This window comes from Pseudophryne corroboree, chromosome 1 (genome assembly GCF_028390025.1).
Source record: "Pseudophryne corroboree isolate aPseCor3 chromosome 1, aPseCor3.hap2, whole genome shotgun sequence".
In the NCBI taxonomy this organism is placed as follows: Eukaryota; Metazoa; Chordata; class Amphibia; order Anura; family Myobatrachidae; genus Pseudophryne; species Pseudophryne corroboree.
This window is the reverse complement of record NC_086444.1, coordinates 146,287,877-146,310,055: the sequence shown is the minus strand read 5'-3', so window position 1 is coordinate 146,310,055 and position 22,179 is coordinate 146,287,877. Positions and strand designations below refer to the sequence as shown.

Genomic DNA, 22,179 nt, shown 5'->3' with positions numbered 1-22,179 from the left:
CAGACAATGCGACGGCAGTAGCATACCTCAATCATCAAGGAGGAACTCACAGCAAGAGTCTGATGGAGGAAGTAACTCCCATTCTAAAATGGGCAGAACTCCATCTCCCAGCATTGTCAGCAGTATTTGTCCCGGGTGTACTAAACTAGGAAGCGGATTTTCTCAGTCGGCACACCATTCAGGAAACCGAATGGGCACTACACCCAGAAGTGTTTCAGACACTGGTGAACAGATGGGGTCTACCAGAGATAGACCTTATGGCGTCTCGTCTAAACAACAAAGTACCGACGTACGGATCGAGAACAAGGGACCCAGGAGCGGTCCTTGTAGACGCACTGTCAGTAGAATGGAGGTTTCAGCTGGCGTATCTGTTCCCGCCAATATCTCTGTTACCCAGAGTAGTGAGAGAGATAAAACAGGCAAAAGGAGCGATCATTCTAATAGCTCCAGCTTGGCCAAGAAGGCATTGGTACACAGATCTGTTGAGAATGTCCATGGAAGCACCGATACTGCTCCCTCAACGTCCAGATCTGCTAATGCATGGTCCTTGTTGTCACAGTCATCTGGATTGCCTGTCTTTGACGGCGTGGCTGTTGAAACCTCTATCTTAGAGGCTAAAGGATTTTTCGAAACAAGTAATCCAAACTATGCTTAGAACAAGAAAGCCTTCTTCGGCCCGTGTGCATCATAGAATATGGCAAGCCTATATTCATTGGTGTACTGGAAAAAATTTCAATCCGAGATCTTTTCAAGTAGCTAGGATTTTGGATTTCCTTCAAGCAGGATTGGATAAGGGGTTGAAAGTTGCTTCCTTAAGGGTTCAAGTTTCAGCGTTAACTGTATGGTTTCAGCAGAAGATTGCTGATTTACAGGATGTACGTACATTTTTTCAAGGAGTAGTACATATTCAACCTCCATATGTTCCTCCTGCAGCTCCCTGGGATTTGAATCTAGTTCTTAAATTTCTCCAGGGTCCTTTGTTTGAACCACTTGATCTTAAGTGGTTAACGGTTAAAGTTATTTTTTTACTGGCAATGACGTCAGCCAGAAGAGTGTCAGATTTAGGAGCATTATCATGTAAGTCTCCTTTCCTAAGTTTTTTTCCAGACAGAGCAGTTCTCAGAACGAGATCTAGCTATCTTCCAAAGGTGGTATCAAAGTTTCACCTGAATGAAGAGATTGTAGTCCCAGCTTTTCAGGTATCGGGACTATCTGCGGGAGAAGCGTCGCTGTACGTGGTCCGGGCTTTAAGAATCTACATAGATCGTACTAGTGCCATCAGGAAAACAGATTCTCTCTTCATCCTCTACGGATTCCATAGGAGAGGATGGCCTGCTAGTAAACAGACGCTGGCGAGATGGCTCCGCATGGTAATATCAGAAGCTTATTCTCATGCAGATCTCCCTATTCCGGCTAAAGTCTCTGCACACTCTACAGGTAAGGTAGGTCATTCTTGGGCAGCACAACAGGGTGCTTAAGCAGAACAGATATGTAGGGCAGCCACATGGTCTTCCATAAACACATTCATTAGACATTATGCCTTGGATACTTTTGCCTCTCATGACGCAGACTTCGGGCGAAAGGTCCTCCTGTGCAATCAGGAGCGTCCCCACCACTAAAATGGCTTTGGGAATCCCAATGTTATCCTGTGGATAATCCTGTGGACCCAGCCAGAGAAATATACGTTATGGTAAGAACTTACTGTGAATAACGTGATTTCTCTTATGTCCACAGGGATCCCACCCTGACGCATCTGATTTAAGGATCTAGACAATCACTAAAAACTCTTCCTTCTTGTATGGAAGGGTGTGCATGCGTGTTCTTATCGCCTAAACAGGTCTCTGCCTGATGTTCCTGCCTAAAATCGCTGTGGAAAGAACTGATCTGACTGAGTCAGTGGGCGGGACTATATAGTGGAGGCCCCAATGCATCCTGGGAGGCCAGAAAGCTTGTGACCGTGTTGGTGCCATTTTTGGTGTCGCTCGACAATATCCCAATGTTATCCTGTGGATACCTGTGGACATAAGAGAAATCACGTTATCAACGGTAAGTTCTTACCATAACGTATATTTAATTTGTGAGTCAGTCTCAACTTTTTTTTTTTTTTAAACTGAAAATGTCTTCTTCGCTGTAATGACTGAGGGGGTTATTCAGGTTTGTTAGCAAACCAAAAAAGCACACTAATGGGCAAAACCATGTTGCGCCGCAGGTGGGTCAGATGTAACGTGCAGAGAGGTTTAGGTTTGTGTGGGTTATATTGTTTCTTTGCATGGTAAGTATTGGCTGCTTTATTTTTACACTGCAGTTTAGATTTCAGTTTGAACACCCCACCCAAATCTAATTATCTCTGCACATGTTACATCTGCCCCACCTGCAGTGCAACATGGTTTTTCCCATTAATGTGCTTTTTTGGTTTGCTAACAGACTTGACTAAGGCCCTGAGCTCGCTCTCAATCTACAGCTTTGAGTGTTCTCAGCCACCCTGTTCTGTTTTGGGTGTGATTTGCTAAAGGCAAGAACATTTTATTGTAATTCCTAATCTTGCTGTTTATTTGCATCTATGAAACTCCCAAGTCACATTGCACATTTTTAAAGTGTGGCTTAATAGTGGTATTTCACAGAAATGGTGAAAGAATAACACTCGCTGTACGAACAAACTGTTCCATGATGTCTTCATCTGTATTTAGCCTTTCACAGATTGAATGCAATAAAAAGCACAGGAGTCTTTTGTACCAGAAATACAGTATACCGCCCAACTGTTCTGCAATAGGTGGGAATGTCGTGATTTTAAGGGGTCTGCCGCGATGTCCCTCATTTAGAACCTTTGGCACAATTTTGGGGCACAACCCTGTCAATGATTCTCTGTACAGGGGCGTTTTAAGAGAGGAGGGAGGGGACCCGCGTGCAGCCTCCGTCGTCGGCCCCCTCCTCTCCGGCATAATGCCAGAGTCTCCGTCGCGGGCCCCCTCCTCTCCGGCATACTGCCAGAGTCTACTGCGCATGCGCAGGTCTCTGGGAACATGGCGCCCACGTCTTGTTCCTGTGGACATCTTCAGTGTGCATGCGCAAATCACTCGGAAATGGCCACAGCGGCCATTTTCCGAGTGAATTATGCCCGCACTAGAAGGCCATCGGCGCGGGACTCCGGAATGGTAAGTATATTTTAGGGTGCGGTGTGGGCTCCCCTGGACCCATGGGGCCCGTGTACACCACACACACTGCACCCATTATAGAAACGCCAATGGTACAACTCAAGCGTCCAAAGGTGTAACCAGCATATTGAAGAAGGGTGTTACTAGGAATAAACCAAAGGTTGAATTCTCTATTGGATTATTCATAGTAAATTATAAATATAATAAAATTTCCTACTTCCCAACTGTCTCGATTTTGGCGTGACAGTCCCGTTTTTTTTTTTGTTTTTTTTTTTGGGGGGGGGGGGGGGGGGCAGTTCAGAGACCCTCTCTCACCTGCTGCTCTGCTTAGCAGAGAAGCGGTGAATAGATACTGTGTGCATGCGCACAGCTTCAATTCACTTGGAGAGAGGGACAGTGGGCATAGCCGGCAGCTCACAGAGCGCCGGCTATGCCCCTATAGTGATTAAAACAGGGGCGTGGCTCGTGATTGTAGCATTGCCACAAAGCCATGCCCCCTTTTCCCGCACCCTTTTTGGGAGCATGCGCCTTTGGCAAGCAGTAGAGTCCTGCTTTCCAGGGACAGAATGTTGGGAGGTATGCTTTGGGGTCGATGTACTAAGCCTTGGAGAGAGATAAAGTGGATGGAGATAAAGTACCATCAAATCAGCTCCTAACTGCCACGTCACAGGCTTTGTTTGAAAAATAACAGGAGCTGATTGGCTGGTACTTTATCTCCATCCACTTTATCTCTTTCTGACCCGTGCGGTGGCCGATACTGACTATATTGTGGCTGGAGGCATGAGCCTCCGATCTAGTCAGTATCGGCCCTGCCCGCGGCCACTGTATTTCCTTGCAATGACTATCCCGCAGGACCGCACATCGGTATCGCAAGGTGCATACACATGGGCCCTCATTCCGAGTTGTTCGCTCGTTCTTTTTCATCGCATCGCAGCGATTTTCCGCAAACTGCGCATGCGCAATGTTCGCACTGCGACTGCACCAAGTAAATTTGCTAAGAAGTTTGGTATTTTACTCACGGCATTACAAGGTTTTTTCTTCGTTCTGGTGATCGTAGTGTGATTGACAGGAAGTGGGTGTTTCTGGGCGGAAACTGGACGTTTTATGGGTGTGTGTGAAAAAACGCTGCCGTTTCTGGGAAAAACGCGGGAGTGGCTGAAGAAACGGGGGAGTGTCTGGGTGAACGCTGGGTGTGTTTGTGACGTCAAACCAGGAACGACAAGCACTGAACTGATCGCACTGGAAGAGTAAGTCTCGAGCTACTCAGAAACTGCACAGAAAAATCTTTTCGCAATATTGCGAATACTTCGTTCGCAATTCTGCTAAGCTAAGATAAACTCCCAGAGGGCGGCGGCTTAGCGTGTGTACTGCTGCGAAAAGCGACTAGCGAGCGAACAACTCGGAATGAGGGCCATGGTGTGATATGCACCATGTTTTCTTCCGATATGATTGATAGATAGATAGAAAGAAAAAAAGGCTAACAAACAAGGGACTCGGATGTAATCCTGCCGCTGTATAAAGCATTGGTACGTCCGCAACTGGAATATTGTGTTCAGTTTTGGGCACCATTGTATAAAAAAGACATCCGTGAACTCGAAAGGGTTCAAAGGCGAGCTACTAAATTGATTAAAGGCCTAGAAGGACTGGACTATAAGGAAAGACTTACTAGGCTGAATATGTATACACTAGAAAAGAGGCGCCTAAGAGGAGATATTATTAATATCTTCAAATATGTAAAGGGACATCACAAAGAGTTATCAGAGGAATTATTTATTAAAAGAACACGGTTTAGGACATGTGGGCACTCGCTGCGGCAGGAGGTGAGAAAGTTCCGAACGCAATGGAGGAAAGGGTTCTTCACTGTTAGGGCAATTAGGATATGGAATTCCCTGCTAGGGAAGGTGGTAATGGCGGACTCTGTAATTGGATTTAAAAAAGGAATGGATAAATTTCTGAATGAAAATGATTTCCAAGGATATAATATTTTAAATATCAACGTGGTTAATACGGGGGTAACATGAGTTATAGTAGTTAACTAGTCATAAAACATTATTCAGCGGGTATGTAGAATCATCACAACTTAATACAGGTTGAACACGATGGGCAGTTTGCCTCTATTCAACCTCAAATACTATGTTACTGCGCAGTCCTCCGTATTGTCACAAAATTCAGAAAAAATTTGCTATATATCCATGTATGCAGTCCCGTATTGTCACTCCCTGTAATATAAAGGGTGTCAGCTGTATCTTAAATATAATTTACACTGGTATCTGTGCTAAACAAAGGAATTCATGAAAAAAGGTGATAAGATATCTTTAAGCGACCATTGGTGATGTACGTGTGTGTGTGTGTATATATATATATATATATATATATATATATAGTGTATAAAACACTCACTTCTCCAGCGATGCAGAAAACGTAGACAAGCCAGCACTCACGTGTAGATGAAAGAAAAGCAGGATTTATTCCTTAACCAAATGGCATGGTGAATTACAGCAAATACAGCAAACACAGCCCGACAGCTGTTTCAACCAACTGGTCTTCCTCAGGGGCTAACCGCACTGTTGTCAGAACACGAAATATAAGCCTCAAATGGCACCACAATCAACCCAGCAGCATCAGGACGTGGGCTGAGACAAGTCCGGGCATGTCTAATGCTTACCCTGCTGTCTCCTCCCACTCCATGACACTGGTAACTAAGCTAAACAAACCCGGTGTCATGCATAGCAACGGCTCCGGAGCGCGGCAAAATGTGCGGCGGGTGGTCTCAGCAGCCTGACTAGTAAATGGCATGCTGATAGTGAGGGGAATTGCAAGGACGCTGTTTATCAAAACAGAAGTGAATGAAATGAAGTGATGTGTTTAAAAAAGTGAAAGGAATAGTGCTGAAGCTCAGCAGAACAGGGTTCCCTAAAAGTGCTGGCTAGAAAGTGCAGGGTGCAAAAAGCAGGAAGGAATGACAGGTCTAATAGAAATAATAGCAGGTGACACAAGGACAACCCTCAAAACAACCTACTGCAAAGCAATGCCCACTTGTTACGGCAATCAATATAAATAAGAATATATGTGCAAAAAGAATCCAAACTGTCCTATTGGGGAGAAAACCCACAGAATGCACAATGTCCGCTGCCTTGTGGTAATAAGTGAGTGATGTACAGCACCCAGTATTCCCAGATCGTCACCGATACTGGTACTGACTGGGCCCAACACTGCTTAGTTTCCAAGATCAGCCGGAATTGGACGTTTGCCAGTGTGGTATGGCTGTAAATATCACTAGACCAACATATGTTGTATACTGGGGAATCCCATATAGGCAGCTGGAATCTGATACTGCTAAATACAACACCAAAGATGGACAATAAGCTGCACATAGTGAGCAAGAGAGGGTCTGCATGGTGGATGTTGAAAGCGAGGGTGAAAGGAAAGGTGTCACTGCTAGTGAAGTGGGGACCTGTCAGGATCGAGTCTCTAGATATATAAAGACACACGGCGGTGTCTGACAGCACATAGCATGCAAAGAACATCAATGACAGGACACACGGCGGTGTCTAAGAAATTAAACCAAACAGCGGAATGCAGAGTCCAACAAAAAGTCACTATAATATGTCACAGGAAACAACCTAAACGAAAATCTTCATTGAGGCCAATCGGAGTAAGGCAATTAAGTCTGTGTATCCATTGTAGTTCTTGTTGTAGCAAAATTCTGTCCCAATCACGCCCACGTTGTAGGGGCGGTATGTGATCAATGATACAACATTTGAGCTGGTTAATAGTATGAAAGACTTGTCAATCCTTCCTGCTTTTTGCACCTTGCACTTTCTAGCCAGCACTTTCAGGGAACCCTGTTCTGCTGAGCTTCAGCACTATTCCTTTTACTTTTTTAAATACATCACTTCATTTCATTCACTTCTGTTTTGATATACAGCGTCCTTGCAATTCCCCTCACTATCAGCATGCCATTTACTAGTCAGGCTGCTAAGACCACCCGCCGCACGTTTTGCAGCGCTCCGGAGCCGTTGCTATGCACGACACCGGGTTTGTTTAGCTTAGTTACCAGTATCATGGAGTGGGAGGAGACAGCAGGGGATGCATTAGACATGCCCGGACTTGTCTCAGCCCACGTCCTGATGCTGCTGGGTTGATTGTGGTGCCATTTGAGGCTTATATTTCGTGTTCTGACAACAGTGCGGTTAGCCCCTGAGGAAGACCAGTTGGTTGAAACAGCTGTCGGGCTGTGTTTGCTGTATTTGCTGTAATTCACCATGCCGTTTGGTTAAGGTATAAATCCTGCTTTTCTTTCATCTACACGTGAGTGCTGGCTTGTCTACTTTTTCTGCATCGCTGGAGAAGTGAGTGTGTTATATTTATTGCTGCCTTGCACCACCATTTTTTTGCTTTATATACATAGGCTTTGAGTGCTGTCGTCATTTCCTATATATTGTGTGTGTGTGTATATATATATATATATATATATATATATATATATACATATATCTATCTATCTATCTATCTGTAGACTGCTTTAATTTAATATGATTAAAATATACATGGTTTTATTATAGTAATAACACAAAAAATGGACAATGACAGCACTAAAGAATTATGATAGGAGGCGTAAAATGAGAGTCTCTATGTGGGAAAAATGGGCCTAAAAATGTTAAAAAAGACAACAATAATACAATAGTCTAAAATAAAAATATAGAAAAGTACAGGATAAGGAATATACTTAAAAAAAGCTTAACTTAAGAAGATGAGTGGATCAGGTATTACTCAACGCGTTTCATCTAGTCAGACTTCATCAAGGGGTGGTGTGTGAATGGGACATTACCTCAATATATACCCAGCCTAATGAGTAGTGATTGATTACATCACTTCCTGTAATTAGTACAATTAAATATTTAGGGTGTGAAAAACTGGTGTCTGAAAGGGTCAGGATGTATAGAATAATATACTGAGCTGAACCGCTATATTTGAATTGAAAAACTATTAAAATACTAGATATGTGCACTGGAATTTTTTTGTGTTTTGGATTCGATTCCGCGGCCATGTTGTGGATTCGGACGCGTTTTGGCAAAACCTCCCTGAAATTTTTTTGGCGGATTCGGGTGTGTTTTGGATTCGGGTGGTTTTTTTCAAAAACCCCTCAAAAACAGCTTAAATCATAGAATTTGGCGGTAATTTTGATCCTATAGTATTAGTAACCTCAATAACCACAATTTCCATTAATTTCCAGTCTATTCTGAACACCTTGCACCTCACAATACTATTTTTAGTCCTAAAATTTGCACCAAGGTCGCTGGATGACTAAGCTAAGCGACCCAAGAGGGCGGCACAAACACCTGGCCCATCTAGGAGTGGCACTACAGTGTCAGACAGGATGGCACTTAAAAAAATTGGCCCCAAAAAGCACATGATGCAAAGAAAAGAGAAAAAGAGGTGCACTGTGGTCGTTGGACAGCTAAGCTAAGCGACACAAACACATCAATATCACAGGAATTATTCGTTCTAATCAATGGTATTATTGGTCCAAATCACTGGAAGAAAATGACAAAATCACTGGAATTATTCGTTCTAATCAATGGTATTATTGGTCCAAATCACTGGAAGAAAATTACAAAATCACCGGAATTCGTAAACATTTGTAGAAAGTTGCTGCTTTCTGATTACAGAAATGCTCAGATATTCCTGCGAATCCACAATCCCTTCCCAGAGGAAAAAGAAATTGAGAAACCGTTGTTTGAGAACGTTTGTTCTCTTTCCCTTACAAAGGAACAAACCACTTTCCAAGAAGATTGACGTTTTTGGGATTATGGAGACATAATGTTTTTGAATATAAATCCTAAAGCAGGTGGTGTATTAGAGCAAAAGAGTGCAAGAGTCCAGCCATACAGTTTCTGAAATATTATGACAAAATGTTACTGTATTTCATAAGCACTCATTCCTAACTCTGCTAAGTACTGTTTGGTATACTGTATCTGGCTTCCATGAGGTAGTTGTCCATTATTTCAGCTTCCATTGACCTTTTTGAAAGCGGTAGAAGTTATCGATTCTTTTTTTTTATTTTTATTTTCCCCTATTTTTAATTTTCTCCTGCATAGCCCAGTAAAATGTTGCAATGTTAAGTATTGACTTGTGCCTTCTGGGGGTCCACTTCTTCACCAAACCCAGCCAAATCTCATCCTAACCCTCTGTTCCACGTTCTCTATGTACCCCATCTGTGTCACCCATGTCTGTCTACTACTCCCCTTTAGATTGTAAGATCTCACGAGCAGGACCCTCTTCCCTCATGTGCTTATCCTTTGTCTTACTTTTAATAATCTTCAACTGTACCACATCCAGCAGTCTTCTGCCACCTGTTACTTATTCCAGTGTCATCTGCTGATGTAACTATGTTTATTTACCCTGTACTTGTCCTATACTGTCATCAACTGAAAGTTGCTGTTTTCCTGTTTGATTATTTATGTACTCTGTAATTGGACGCTGCGGAACCCTTGTGGCGCCATATAAATAAAGGATAATAATAATAATAATATAGGCTGTATAATCCCCAGGTGTATCTCACACATCACACAGCACAGTATATAGGGTGTATAATCTCCAGGTTTATCTCACACATCGCTAGTACAGATTACAGGATGTATAATCACCAGGTGTATAACACACATCGCACAGTACAGTATATAGTGTGTACAATCCCCAGGTGTATCTCACACATCACACAGTACAGTATATAGGGTGTACAACCCACAGGTGTATCTCACACATCACACAGTACAGTATATAGGGTGTATAATCCCCAGGTGTATCTCACACATCGCTCAGTACAGATTACAGGATGTATAATCACCAGGTGTATAACACACATCGCACAGTACAGTATATAGGGTGTATAATCCCCAGGTGTATCTCACACATCGCTCAGTACAGTATACAGGGTGTATAATCACCAGGTGTATCACAAACGTTGCACAGTACAGTATACAGGGTGTATAATCCCCAGGTGTATCTCACATCGCTCAGTACAGATTACAGGATGTATAAAATCACCAGGTGTATAACACACGTCGCACAGTACAGTATACATACTGGTCACAACAATGCAGCAGATATTGAGCACTGATCAGGATACTAGAAGTGACACAGAGCTGCAAGATACAGCAATGGCCTACTGTACTGTACTATATGTATACTGCTGGTCACCAAAATGCTGCACTGTCCTACTATATACTGCTCACAATAATGCAGCACAGAGATAGTATACTTGACACAGAGCTGCAAGATACAGCAATGGCCTACTGTACTGTACTATATGTATACTGCTGGTCTCCAAAATGCTGCACTGTCCTACTATATACTGCTCACAATAATGCAGCACAGAGATAGTATACTTGACACAGAGCTGCAAGATACAGCAATGGCCTACTGTACTGTACTATATGTATACTGCTGGTCACCAAAATGCTGCACTGTCCTACTATATACTGCTCACAATAATGCAGCACAGAGATAGTTGTTATGCACACCAGTGCCTGCAGGAAAGTACTAGTGTCAGAACTGTTATGCACTCCAGTGTCTGCAGGAATGTACTGGTGTTTGAACTGTTATGCAAAACAAATGGACTCACAGACAAACTGGGGAATATGACATAACGTACACAGAAGGTGATAGGGTAACAAAATACACACACAGTGAACAGAGAAGCCCAGAGGCTAAGGAACTGGGTATCTCCCTTGTATTAGAACTGCTCAGATGTAAAAAGCAAGATGTGTTTTAATACGTAGAGAACCCGAAATGCTGTTGCTAAGGGCAACAGCAAAACCCTAAAGGGTTACCAACGGGTGTGGCAGTAAACTCCTTGGTCAGAGATGGAATGATAGACACAAGGAGAGCCTCCACAATCCTGATTCTCACTTGCAGTGCACAGGTTTAAGCTTACTGCCACTAAACTGACCCCTGACACCTAGCACAGTGAGACAGGATTAGACAGGCAAGTGTTAGAATACAGCCGCAAACTTGTTAAGTTCACAGAGTAATAACAGAACCCCAGCAAGCTAAACGACTGACTCCAGTCTTACTGCTAGGTCTGGATTGGCAGAGTGTAATACCAAATCCCCAGGCCTATTTGCAGTAAGCAACAAACAAATACAAAGCTACACAGTACTGGCTAACTTTCATGAACTGACTAACCAACAGAGATTCAGCAGCATCTGCTTAACCTGAAAAGAGGCCTTATAAAGCAGGTGCTGTCCACGCCCCACTCAGACCTCACAGACTGTGAGCACAAAAACCAGCACCGGATCCCCTGCCGTGCACAGAGCCTATAACCACTGCACAGCAAAAGACCCGAACCGGAGTATCAGCTGCGCTCAGGTTACTCCACTAGCACTTGTCTCCCGGTTGCCATGACGACGTGGCAGCACAGGGCAGGAGACCCTAACAGTACCCCCCCTCTGACGAGGGGTCAAAGAACCCCTACCACCGGGTTTATCGGGGAACTGCGAGAAGAAAGAGCGTATCAGTCTGGGGGCATGAAGATCACAACTGCGCACCCACGACCGCTCCTCCGGGCCATACCCCTTCCAGTGCACCAAAAATGACAGCCGACCCCGAACCACCTTGGAGTCAAGAATCCTTTCAACAACAAACTCCCTCTGGCCACGTATCAGAAGAGGGGAAGGTCTTCCACTGGAAGAAGGATTACTAATCGCCCGTTTTAAAAGGGAACAATGAAATGTTTTATTGATACCCAAAGAACGGGGCAGATCTAACTGAAATGCCACCGGATTGATAACCCTGGTGATCTTATAAGGGCCGATGAACCGGGGCCCTAACTTATGAGATGGCTGTCTCAACTTCAAATTCTTGGTAGACAACCAGACGAAGTCTCCTAATTTGAAGCTGCAGGGTCTTTTCCGCTTATCAAAAACCCTTTTGGTCACTAATGACACAGACACAAGGGCTTTCTTCACTTTCCGCCAAATACCTCTAAGGACCGAAACCACAGAGGAACCACCAGGCGTGGAGTCCAGGGGGTCAAAAGAATTGGCCTTAGGATGATGCCCATACACACAAAGGAAGGGAGAGATCCCTGTAGCAGAGTGAGCCGCGTTGTTATAGGCAAACTCCGCCATGGACAGATGAGCAACCCAGTCAGTCTGACACTTGGAGACATAACACCTGAGGAACTGCTCCAAGGACTGGTTCACCCTTTCAGTCTGCCCATTAGACTGCGGATGGTAGCCTGACGACAAGCTGACAGAAATCTGGAGATCGGAACAAAATGCCCTCCAGAATTTGGCCACAAACTGGGATCCGCGGTCAGAGACCACATCAAGTGGCAACCCGTGGAGACGCACAACATGCAGCATAAATAATTCAGACAGGCGTCTGGCTGATGGCAGCCCAACCAGTGGAACGAAGTGCGCCATCTTCGAAAACCTGTCAACGACAACCCAGATGGCTGTCATCCCCGAGGATTTGGGCAAGTCCACCACAAAATCCATTGAAATGTGGGTCCATGGCTTAGATGGGATAGAGAGTGGATGTAATGGGCCAACAGGAACCCCTCTAGGAGTCTTATTTCGGGCACAGATGTCACATGCCCGAACCCACTGATCCACATCCTTAGCCACCGAGGGCCACCACACCGCCCTAGATAGCAACTCCCGAGTTCTGGCAATACCCGGGTGACCTGCCGACTTCTTGGCATGGAATTCCAGGAACACTCGCTGTCTTAACCTAGGAGGCACAAACAAAAGACCTACCGGAAGGTCTGGAGGAGCCTGCTCCTGTGCTCTAAGGACTAATGATAAGAGGTCCTGGGTAATGCCCACTTTAATACATGATGGGGAAACAATGGGCAACGGCTCCTCGGTGGTCTCCTGGATTGGAGCAAAACTCCGCGAGAGCGCATCAGCCTTGATGTTTTTTGACCCAGGGCGATATGTTATCAAAAAATTAAAGCGAGCAAAAAACAAAGCCCATCGTGCCTGCCTGGCATTGAGACGCTTCGCTGACTCTAAATATGCCAGATTCTTATGGTCAGTGAGAATTGAGACCACAAACTTAGCCCCCTCAAGCCAGTGTCTCCACTCCTCGAGTGCATCCTTAATAGCCAACAATTCCCGGTTACCCACGTCATAATTCATCTCGGCAGGCGAAAATTTACGGGAAAAGTAAGCACAGGGATGAAGGCGATTATCAGACACTCCCATCTGAGAAAGCACTGCCCCAATACCCATCTCAGAGGCATCCACCTCCACCACAAAAGGACGCTCTGGATCTGGGTGTCGCAGCACCTTGGCCGAAACAAATGCCCTTTTGAGACGGGCAAAAGCCGCTTTAGCCTCACAAGACCAGTGAGCAACATCCGCCCCTTTCTTAGTGAGTGCCACCAAGGGCGCCACTATAGACGAAAATCCAGCGATAAATCGTCTATAAAAATTTGCAAAGCCCAGGAAACGCTGAAGCGCCTTCAAACTAGTGGGCTGCACCCAATCCAGGATTGCCTGTACCTTGGAACCCTCCATTTGGAAACCTTCTGGGGAGATAATATATCCTAGAAATGCGATTTGCTGAACTTCAAATTCGCACTTCTCCAGCTTCGCCCCAAGCCGGTGGTCTCTGAGTTTCTGGAGGACTAAGCGTACATGCTTCCGATGTTCCTCCAGGGAATGGGAGAAGATTAGGATGTCATCTAAGTATACAACTAAGAATCTATCCAAATATTCCCTGAGCACATCATTCATGAAATCCTGGAAGACTGCCGGGGCATTACAGAGCCCAAAAGGCATCACCAAATATTCATAATGCCCTGAGTGGGTATTAAAGGCAGTCTTCCATTCATCCCCCTCTCTTATTCGGATTAGATTGTACGCACCGCGTAGGTCAATCTTAGAAAAAATGGTGGCAGTACGAAGCTGGTCAAACAAGACCGAAATGAGAGGCAGTGGGTATGAGTTTTTAATCGTGATACGGTTCAATTCCCTGAAGTCGATGCAGGGTCGCAACGAACCGTCCTTTTTACCCACGAAGAAGAACCCCGACCCAACTGGAGACTGTGAAGGTCTGATAAATCCCTTAGCCAAGTTCTCCTGAATGTACTCTGCCATAGCCTGAGTCTCAGGACGTGACAGGGAGTACAACCTGCTCTTGGGAAGCTTAGCATTTGGCAACAAATCAATGGCACAGTCATAGGGGCGATGGGGAGGTAGTACCTCTGCAACTTTTTTGGAGAACACGTCCGCAAAATCTGCATAACACCCTGGCAATCCTGGCAAACTTAGCTGCGAGAGCCTGACTGGAAGGCTCAAGCAACTCCTGAAACAATCAGTACCCCAACTAAGAATCTCCCCAGAGACCCAGTCAAATTGAGGATTGTGGGCCCTTAACCAGGGTAACCCCAACACCAATGGGGCAAAAGTACAGACAGTCACATAAAAGGACAATTTTTCAGAGTGTGTGGCTCCAATAAACAAAGAAATCTGGCTAGTGCAAGAGGTAATTTTACCTTGGGATAATGGTTCCCCGTTTAACCCACAAATCTCAATTTCCGATGCCAAGGGTACTAAGGGAACAGAGTGTTTTAGGGCGAATTGGCGGTCCATAAAAACCCCGTCGGCCCCACTGTCCACAAAGGCCTCAGTCTTGACAGTTTGACCGAGGATCTTCAAGGTCACCGGAATGATAAAAGTCTTCTTGGGAAATTCTGACTCCTGGCCTGACAGGATATTTCCCATCACCCTCAGGCCCTGAAGTTTTCCGGCTTTTCTGGGCATGATACTACCACATGACCTTTATTCCCACAGTACAAACACAACCCCTGCTGTCTCCTCCGCGTTTTCTCACGCGAGGAGAGGCGGGTAGCCCCAATCTGCATAGGCTCCTCAGAAAATTCCTCAGAGTCTGAGGTTCCCTTGGGAAGGAAGGAAATCTCAGTCTCCCTTTCAAGCCTACGCTCTCTCAGCCGTCTATCCACCCGGATGGATAACTGCATGAGCTGATCCAAGCTATCAGGCAAGGGATATTGTACCGTATGGTCCTTTATCTGGTTAGAAAGACCTCTTCGGTACTGGTGTCTCAGGGCTGGGTCATTCCACTGGGTATCATGGGCCAACCTCCGAAACTCCGTACAGTAACCCTCAACTGGCCTTCGCCCTTGCTTAAGGATCGAAATCTGAGCCTCGGCTGAGGCCGTCTTGTCAGGGTCATCATACAACATGCCCAGTGCCGTAAAAAAAGCATCAACACTTTTAAGCGACGGACAGTCAGGCTGCAACCCATATGCCCAGACCTGTGGATCTCCTTGTAGCAAGGAAATCACTATGCCCACCCGCTGAATCTCCGACCCAGAAGACTGAGGCCTAAGCCGGAAGTATAGCTTGCAGCTCTCCTTGAAACAAAAGAACTGCGAGCGATCTCCAGAAAAACGATCCGGGAGATTTACTTTCGGCTCCTTAACCCCTGCAGGTGCTGCTGCTGCGGGAGCTCCGCCAGCAGCCTGGGAGGTGTGCATTTTAATGGACAAATCATTAAATTGCCGAGTCAGGACCTGCACCTGATCGACCACCTGTTGCAACGTATTTTGAGGGGTATGCTCCATATTCCCACAAAATTTCAACAGGAGTATTAGGCTGCTGAATATGTTATGCACACCAGTGCCTGCAGGAAAGTACTAGTGTCAGAACTGTTATGCACTCCAGTGTCTGCAGGAATGTACTGGTGTTTGAACTGTTATGCAAAACAAATGGACTCACAGACAAACTGGGGAATATGACATAACGTACACAGAAGGTGATAGGGTAACAAAATACACACACAGTGAACAGAGAAGCCCAGAGGCTAAGGAACTGGGTATCTCCCTTGTATTAGAACTGCTCAGATGTAAAAAGCAAGATGTTGTGTTTTAATACGTAGAGAACCCGAAATGCTGTTGCTAAGGGCAACAGCAAAACCCTAAAGGGTTACCAACGGGTGTGGCAGTAAACTCCTTGGTCAGAGATGGAATGATAGACACAAGGAGAGCCTCCACAATCCTGATTCTCACTTGCAGTGCACAGGTTTAAGCTTACTGCCACTAAACTGACCCCTGACACCTAGCACAGTGAGACAGGATTAGACAGGCAAGTGTTAGAATACAGCCGCAAATTTGCTAAGTTCACAGAGTAATAACAGAACCCCAGCAAGCTAAACGACTGACTCCAGTCTTACTGCTAGGTCTGGATTGGCAGAGTGTAATACCAAATCCCCAGGCCTATTTGCAGTAAGCAACAAACAAATACAAAGCTACACAGTACTGGCTAACTTTCATGAACTGACTAACCAACAGAGATTCAGCAGCATCTGCTTACCCTGAAAAGAGGCCTTATAAAGCAGGTGCTGTCCACGCCCCACTCAGACCTCACAGACTGTGAGCACAAAAACCAGCACCGGATCCCCTGCCGTGCACAGAGCCTATAACCACTGCACAGCAAAAGACCCGAACCGGAGTATCAGCTGCGCTCAGGTTACTCCACTAGCACTTGTCTCCCGGTTGCCATGACGACGTGGCAGCACAGGGCAGGAGACCCTAACAATAGTATACTTGACACAGAGCTGCAAGATACAGCAATGGCCTACTGTACTGTACTACTATAATTATATACTGGTGGTCCCCAGTCCCCACAATGCAGCACACTGAGCACATATATTTGCAGCACACTGAGCACAGATATGGAGCGTTTTCAGGCAGAGAACGTAGATATTTTCAGCACACTGAGCACAGATATTTGCAGCACACTGAGCACAGATTACGGAGCTTTTCAGGGAGAGAACGCAGCCACGTCCTCTCCGTTCAATCTCCAATGCACGAGTGAAAATGGCGGCGACGCGCGGCTCCTTATATAGAATACGAATCTCGCAAGAATCCGACAGCGGAATGATGGCGTTCGGGCGCATTCCGGTTAACCGAGCAAGGCGGGAAGATCCAAGGCTGCCTCGGTACCGTGTAAAATAGGTGAAGTTCGGGGGGGTTCGGATCTCGGAGAACCGAACCCGCTCATCTTTATAAAATACACAGGAATAACTAAAAGTAACAGCAGCAGCTGTTATCTTCCTGTTCGGGCCACCTCTCACGTAATTTCCGCCCTGCTTCCGGTATCCGGGGGTCCGCCATGCGCATGCGCCGGCTCAGGCTGTCATAGTCCGAGATTTCACTGCTTAACAGCGTTCCATCTTACGGCGGCCATTGTAGAGGAGTCCGGTGGCCGCAGACAGTACTTTTATTGTATTATATAGCAGAGGCAGCCATCTTGATAGAACGCTGTTAAGCAGTGAAATCCCGGAGATTTGCGTTCATCTCCGCACATGCTGGGGGCTGCCCGACGTGTGGGGTTTCCGCCCCTCCCCCCCAAAGCGTCCACAATTAGATTGTGAAGGGATTTGGATCTAAGGTTGACCCCTCGCTGTCAGACGGCCTGCGACCATTTCTTGTTTTCGTAGCAGCTGCATATGACGTCACGCAGCCGCTTCAAAAACAGTCCCGCCCCCATTTTCCGGTGCTACCACCGCAACCATGTAACTCTGCCCCCACCACGCCCGCGTCTGTCAATCTGTCTGTCAATCTGTCAATACTTCAGTGATGAGGCCGCAAAGTGTATGGTCGTGCACATACACAACGGCTTGCACGCGTGCGCAGACCACCTTGATGCGGCTGCGTCCCGGTCTGAATCGGGCCCCTTCTTTATTACTGCAATAATACTAGAAACATTTTCTATAGGTACTCTAGCGTGATGGGGATGGTGGGCATTCAATTAGGCACAAGTTTTAGAGGGTTGATTTTTTCCTCACAGCCTAAGAAGCTGTGAGGAAAAATCCATGTTAAAATGCAGACTTTGCATTTTATCATGCAGGGAAAGAAACCCATAGATTCCAGTACTTTGCGCAAACTATGTGGGTTAGCGCGCGTTAGCATTTTCCCTAGGCGGTAAATCATGGGTTGATTTATTGAATAGCTCCAGTCGTAGAACCTGGAAATGTTCCTCGCATGCGGAACTCCGTGCCTACAGTAATTGAAGACTGGGTTGGGGATCTTGTGATCATTTACAGCCAATCGAGAGCCTTGGAAGCTGAACAACTTCCTAGAATATGATGATGCAGAATATTTCTCAAACATAATTTTTTAGTTTTCTTACAATCATGACTGCTGGTTTTATTTATTAGTAAAGAGACCTGGGTCACCTCAGTCCATCACACCCCTTCTTTCTGCTTGTCTGCCCACCAGCTCTGACTGCTGCTTGCCCGTCTCGTCCTGTCAGTCCTTCTGTCAGGCCATACCTCTCTCCCCCACCCTGCCATGGTCCTCTGTGCCCCCGCTCCCATACTTGCCCCACGGCCTTATTCAGATGAGGTGGCAATGCTGATGCAGCAGCGATCCTTTTCAGTGAGTGAACTGTATGGCATCGCAAGTGTAGCAGCCGCCCACAAGTGAGCAGAGACGCCCACCGAAGCTATCCCAACATGCTCCGCAGCTGCGTACTCTGTTGCAACCACAATGCATATGCAAGGAACATCGACTTTTTTTGCAGACACACCCCTTTACCTACCCCAAACAACCTCATCCTGTCAATCACAATCGTGTGCCAACTGCTGCTGTGATGCATGCGCAATCTGCCAATAATCGCTCAGTTGTGACACCATCGAAGATGCAACTGTATGTGATGGCAGCATGGTGGGTTCTCTTGTGCGGCAGTAGGACAATCCCATCTCCTTAGCAGTGGTAGCCGTTGGGGCATGCACTCCACTCCACCTATACATTGCACATTACTCAGGATCGTAATAGATTAGCTCACTGGTATTTATGACCTATATCTTGGTGGTGTGGGTGCAGCACACAGGGGAAATAAATTGTTTACGCCAACTAGACATTTTTAAACTTTGTCAAAGGACAAGGTTGGATAGATGCTTTAGGAGTAATAACTGCTGCTGAGTCCGCCATTCCTCGTTACAGTATGTGCAGAAATAGATGATAATTATTTAGCTTTAATATTTGATGTGAACGGTTAAGAACAACATAGATAATTATTTCGCTAGATTCTTCTTATAATATTTTACATCCTGGTTTCTTTTTTTTTCTTTCTCATTGCTGGAGGAAACACAGCTGTCTCACATCTGGCTGCACACGGAGATCTTAGCTTAGTCTTTTAGCTATGTTTATTAGCCCCTCCTGCTGTGTTCCGTATGCTCACACTTCTGTCTCCGCCATCGGATTGCATAGAAGCAGAAAGATGTGGTACAGTGCTAGATGGGAGAGAGGTGAAATGAAGCCAGGAAACGTTTGTATAATTGAGGCCTGATGCACGCTGACACCGATAAGGTGGGGTGGTCTTCAGTATGCCGGCTGTCGGGATCCCGGCGCACAATATACCGGTTCCGGAATCCCGACAGCCGGCATACGACACTTATTCTCCCTCGTGGGGGTCCACGACACCCCTGGAGGGAGAATAAAATAGCGTGGCGCGCCACCGTGCCTGCAGCGTGGCGAGCGCAGCGAGCCTGCAAGGGGCTCATTTGCGCTCGCCACACTGTCTGTAAGCCGGCGGTCGGGCACCCGGCGCCGGTATGCTGGTCGCCGGGAGCCCGACCGCCGGCATACCATACCACACCCGATAAGGTGCTTTTCAGAATGCTTTGCTCAGAAAATTAAGGTTCATTTGTACCCCTGCCCTGTACAGACACCACAGGAAGGTGCATGCGGGAGATTCTGCCCACTTTTCTGTTGGAATATGTGTGTCAGAGGTGCCACTTACATGTGAAACGCCAGGTGCGGCTTTCATAAAAAGGGGGCGTGACTTCGCAGGTCATCATCAGAAGGAGCGTGTCTTCGTTGCACGGGTGCGTGGCTACACTTCCGAACCCTGTTTCCGTCACTACGGGGGTACGGGAGGAGCTGGCTGACTCCGGAGACTGAAGTGCCGGCTTCTTCACGGTGACAGAAGCCGGGCACTGTACATAATGTTACAGTGCAGCACCTGGCTCCTGTCACTGACCAGGGGCTGATACTTTGGTGACACATTTTGGTGAGGGCCACCCCCCCCCCCCCCCCAGTTATGACGCCACTGATGTGCGTACAGGTGGTGATATGGCAGAGTTGGTGTATACACCAGTAGATGCCCTGAAACAACGGACAATCCAGACGCTTAACCAGTGGAGTGATTTATTGGTAGAAGTTGCAGTACAGCCTTACTTAGTTATATACACTGGTTATGAAAGAGCGGGGCTGTATACAGTATACTTGATGACTTTTTGACTGCCAGGTCAGCAGTGTGTGTGGTGGGTGGGGGGGGGGAATGCTGTGTGGTGGAGGTGGATGGGTCTGTGGGCGTTACAACACGAATGCATCATTGTAGCCCCACTATACATTGGCACAATTACTGGCATTGTGAAGTGGGGGGCTGAGCCACAATGATGCAGTTCAGCACAAATTGCATCATAAGGAAATGGGCGGCCACAGCTATCCAATCCATACCTCCCAACTGTCCCGATTTTCGTGGGACAGTCCCCTTTTCATAGACCACGCCCCTTTTCGGGCGGGTGCAGATGTCCCTCCTTGTACGGAGACAAAGTTGGGTGGTATGATCCAATCAGCTCTCGGGGCTTTGTCTCTGTGACTGACAGCTGCAGCTTCAGTAAAAGCCGAGCAGCTCTCCGTGCCCTGTTGGCAGAGGCGGAATGCCCATAGGGTTTACAGGGAAGATCCCCGGTGGGCCGACGCATACGTGGGGCCTGTTTTGTTTGAGGACATGTGGTCCTTTTTATAGACATAATGAATAAGATGCAAAATAATTTGCATATATGAAAATTACTTTGCCACTTAGCCTGTGATTGCAGATGATCTAGTGTATGCTCTGTCTGCCTGCTTGGCTGACATATAAGATTGAGTGAATAGTGATTGGGATACGGTTGGTGTAATAAGCAAGAAAATATATCTTTCTTAAGAATGATATAGTTTCCTAAATTCTAAAGGTGTATCATATAATGTGCTCATAATATTAAATTTTATTTCTTTTTAACTTCCCCCTTGATGCTGGACATGCCCACTATCTGGAAAGTCTTGGGGGAAGGGTGCTGCTGCCATGGCCCATGGCTAGACCTTACACATCTGGTGCTGCCCATGTGGGGCCACTAGTATAAATTTTTCCAGGGCCGCTTTTTGTTCCCAATCCGCCCCTGCCTGTTGGCATTTCCTGTTTCCTCTGACTGGCTGGGAGTCAGGAAGCTACACACCCAGTGTACCAAAGGCCAGGGCTGGATAAAGAATGGGACTTATGGAACTGCAGTTCAAGTCCCCCCATCAAAATAGGCCCACAGCATCTGCTGTGTTGCTGCTGTAGACAGGAAAAAAGAAGTACAGGTTGAGTATCCCTTATCCAAAATGCTTGGGACCAGAGGTATTTTGGATATCGGATTTTTCCGTATTTTGGAATAATTGCGTACCATAATGAGATATCATGGTGATGGGACCCAAGTCTAAGCACAGAATGCATTTATGTTTCATATACACCTTATACACACAGCCTGAAGGTAATTTTAGCCAATATTTTTAACAACTTTGTGCATTAAACAAAGTGTGTGTACATTCACACAATTCATTTATGTTTCATATACACTTATACACACAGCCTGAAGGTCATTTAATACAATATTTTTTATTATTTTGTGTATTAAACAAGGTACGAGTACATTGAGCCATCAGAAAACAAAGGTTTCACTATCTCAGTCTCACTCAAAAAAATCCGTATTTCGGAATATTCCGTATTTCGGAATATTTGGATATGGGATACTCAACCTGTAGTAGAAGGATAGGCACACAATGACAACTGTATAAGAAAAACTGTTGCTGTGAAGTTAAGGAATCTTTGCTTATTTTTCAAGAATTAAGAAAATACTTTTCCCTCATTTTGATTACAGTGAGTCAAGAAATGTAGATTTGTAATTAAGTGGCGAACAGACGAATTGGGTGTAATGGTAGTGGTTTTAGGGATCCTTA

The 22,179-nt window shown here is 45.9% G+C and overlaps 1 protein-coding gene and 1 pseudogene across 5 annotated transcripts in view; one reads left to right on the top strand and one right to left on the bottom strand.

The window, feature by feature from the left end:
* MAST4 (microtubule associated serine/threonine kinase family member 4) overlaps positions 1 to 22,179 on the top strand; it is an 875,018-nt gene that overhangs the window by 167,923 nt on the left and 684,916 nt on the right. The window contains exon 1 of one of the 5 annotated variants that reach the window (XM_063963425.1): positions 7,341 to 7,433. The exons of the other annotated variants lie outside the window; for them this stretch is intronic. The gene's annotated coding sequence lies outside the window, so the exon portion shown is untranslated. Of the gene's footprint in view, positions 1 to 7,340; positions 7,434 to 22,179 lie in introns of those variants that run through there. 5 annotated transcript variants of the gene reach the window in all.
* Positions 6,305 to 6,424, bottom strand: LOC134941957 (5S ribosomal RNA; annotated as a pseudogene).